Source organism: Seriola lalandi, unplaced genomic scaffold (assembly GCF_002814215.2).
Source record: "Seriola lalandi dorsalis isolate HSWRI2012SDOR001 ecotype SW California unplaced genomic scaffold, Sedor1 jcf7180002054118, whole genome shotgun sequence".
NCBI classification, from domain to species: Eukaryota; Metazoa; Chordata; class Actinopteri; order Carangiformes; family Carangidae; genus Seriola; species Seriola lalandi.
In genome coordinates this window covers 17,998-21,444 of record NW_019524671.1, presented here as the reverse complement: position 1 = coordinate 21,444, position 3,447 = coordinate 17,998, and positions in this window count along the sequence as shown.

Below are 3,447 nucleotides of genomic sequence, written 5' to 3'. Positions count from 1 at the left end.
GTGGGGGGGGGGGCTGCTGAGGTCCTGCAGTCAACGTGCTACTGCATCGCTGGAGCAGGACCGACTGGGAACAACTGGTTTCACTGGTCTTTACCCACAGGTCCTTACTGGTGTGTGGCGTTCAGGTTCTGACCTACTGGAGAATTCCTCAGTGCAGCGGTGTGGATGACTGCCTCCGCTGGGCCCAAGGAGAAGCAGAGGATGATGGGAAATTAAAGCCCCCGCCGCCCCCTCCACCGTCTCTTCGGCTCTGTTCAGCGAGCTGCACGACCGGAGATCAGCAAACACAACAGAGAGAGAGAGAGAGAGAGAGAGAGAGAGAGAAGAGAGAGAGAGAGAGAGACAGCCAATGGGGTTAGAGTCAGGCTGTGACATCACACACCTAGCAACAATAGCAGGAATAGCAGGACACACAATTACACTTAGATCAATGTGTACGCAGGCAGGGGCGCACACACACACACACACACACACACACACACACACACACACACACACACACACACACACACACAGAGACCTCTGTCAGTGTGTGTGTGAACCTGTCCGACCCGGATGTTTTCATTTTCTTCATTTTTCCACATAAACTCAGTCAGAGGAACCTTTAGTTAATTCTCTTTACCTCGGTCACTGAGGTCTGTGCAACAGTTTAACTGAGTTTAAGTGATTCCTTCAGGATAAGACTCAGATAAGGAGAAAACCCTTTAACGAAAATCTTAGGTGACGTCGCCTTTGTGACGTCACCCACAGGTTTCTGAAGCTCGGAGTGAGCTGCTTCTTCGTTGCCATCTTGGCAGTGTCTGACTCCGCCCCCTAACTCCCAGCTAATCCAAAAATGGTCAAAGAGGAGGAGCCTGTGTGGAGCTGAGACTTCGGTTCATGGCGGTTTGTGGCGAGTATACGCTCACCCACCTGTCAATCAAAGAGGCCACGCCCAATCCTCCAAAACTTTAATCCTTAATAAAATGTGAACAGGTGAGTTGTATAAACAGGTGTCATGAAGGAGGAAATTAGCTCTAGAGACCGTAAGTGTTTTTGTACCAGGCTGTAAACATGTTTATTTCTGCTGTAAAGTTGGACATTTTAACATGGGAGTCTATGGGGACTGACTCACTGTTGGAGCCAGACTCTAGTGGTCGTTAGAGGAACTGCAGCTGCTGGTTCTTCACTGTTGATGCTTCATTTTTGCCTGTTGGGAAACACCTGACAGTTCACTTTTATAATCACTGCTGGCTGAAGAAGAAACATCAGTGTGGTGTTACTAACCCTGGCTCCTATAGTGGTGCATTCACTGACATGTTTCTGTGCTCAGACAAAAATAAAACCAGCTTTCTGCAAAAACCCGAACCTGCCTCACAGAGAAGGAAAAAACAAGTAAAACAACAGACAAACAGTACGACAGCGACAGTAGTCTGCTGTTTCCCTCCGATGAGAACAGAGACAGAAGTAGGTCAGAGGGACCAGAGGCATTGTGGGAAATCTGCTGACTCATGCAAACCAACCATCGTCGTGTTAAGTGGTGAAATAAACAGTGGTTTAACATCATCAGCTTTTCATTAGCGACAGATCCGTGGTGCTGTGATGTGCTGAGTCATCCTCCAGTGAAGCTCCTGTACATCAGCTCCACTCACGGTCCAGATGACCTGCTCTCTCACACGGCTTTATTTTAATCACCTCTTTCTCTGCTTCTGTTTCTACACTGTGAATCGTCTGAGCTACAACTTTCATCATGGTTCTCATAGTTTTACAGTAACAACACGACTAATTAGTATTAAAGAAATACAGCAAGTTAACATCATGTCTGTTTTCTTAACTGTCAATGCTAACTGCGCTAACCGTTCTGTACAGATGCTAACTATCTAAGTGTTCTGACCCGTCTGCTAGTCTCTGGTTCTGGTCTCAGACTCCTCCTCTGAGTCTGGGTCTGACTGAGGCTCGAACATGTGGCTGAGTCTCTCTGATGTTTCCTCCTCTCACCATCTTGATGCTCTCTGCTCTCTCACCTGTCCACGTGGAGCCAGCAGGTGGTGGGCGGGGCTAAAGGCCTGATCCAGATTTCTCAATCAGGAAGTGAGAGGAGACGAGCTTCAGGCCCAGTTTTTGATTTTCTTCTCTGTCGTCCTCTGAGATTTTAATGTATGTGATGTCACAGTCTGAATTAATATTGTTTTTAAACCAGATCAGTTCTATTCTATTCCTACAGCCTCCTATAATCACACACACACACACACACACACACACACACACACACACACACACACACACACACACACACACACACAGTGGATTATGTACAGTCTTTTCTAATCTGTGGATTGGAATATTAATTATGAATATGATGGTTGGTGGTTTGCGTGTGTCCACAGAGAGGAGGCTCAAGTCCCTCTGCTGCAGGTTCATGTGAAATGCATGCTGGGATACTGAGCAACCCCAAAGTCCAAACACCAGGTGAAGACAACGAGAGCTCGGTCAGTGTGAGCTGCTTCTCATGAGACAGAACCAGAACACATCGACCAACCTGAGCCTCTGCTCAACCACCTGAGAGACACAACATGTCTCCTGGTTCCAGGTTCAGATACTGATGCAGTTACTGGATTAGTTCCAGCTGCTGGTTCTGGTCCTGGTCTGCTGGACCGACAGTAACCTGCTGGTTCTCCTGCTGAGGTCAGGTCAGATCAATAACCGTCTTGTTCCTTCATGGCTGTTCTGTAACATTGTCTTTTACTTCCATTGAGTCTTTTTCTTTAATCCGTGTGAGTCATTACACAGAGACAGTGTTGTCATAGTTACCAGTTTGGCTCCCGCCGTGCTCTGATCGTTTTCTATTGGCTCTCAGAGGTGGACGTGTCCTCCGTCTCCTCCAGGTGCTGCAGGTTGTCAGCAGGTGTCACAGCTGTCAATCAAAGAGACACATGACACAGTGTTAGAGAGGAATGATCCAGAACAACAGTCAGAGCCTGAGTCAGCGTTTGTGACTTTGATAGGACATTTTATTTTGTATGTTGGATAAAGGATAAGACCTCCGATTCAAGACCTCCAATTCAAGACCCTTAATTCAAGACTTTTGATTCAACATCTCCAATTCAAGAACCCTAAATCAAGACCTGTTCAGACCCTCTGCTTCAGTCAGACCTTCTCACCCAGTTTCTGGTTCTCTGTAAATCTTCTTCTGCTCTGATCTACTTTTACCAGGTGACATCACCACCTGGCTCAGCCCTGATTGGCTCTGCAGTAAAGACTCGTGGTACATGTGGAGCCTGTGTGTGCAGGATCTCAGAGGTCCAGATGGTCTCTCAGTGGGAGCTGATCCCCCCCCCCCCCCCCCCCCCCCGAATGACCTGCTGCAGCACAGCTACACAAACAGCAGGGGTGCTGCTACTGTACATACACAAATACACCACGCACACTGAGGTCTGCAGGACCCTGGACCCCCCCCCCCTCTTTAGT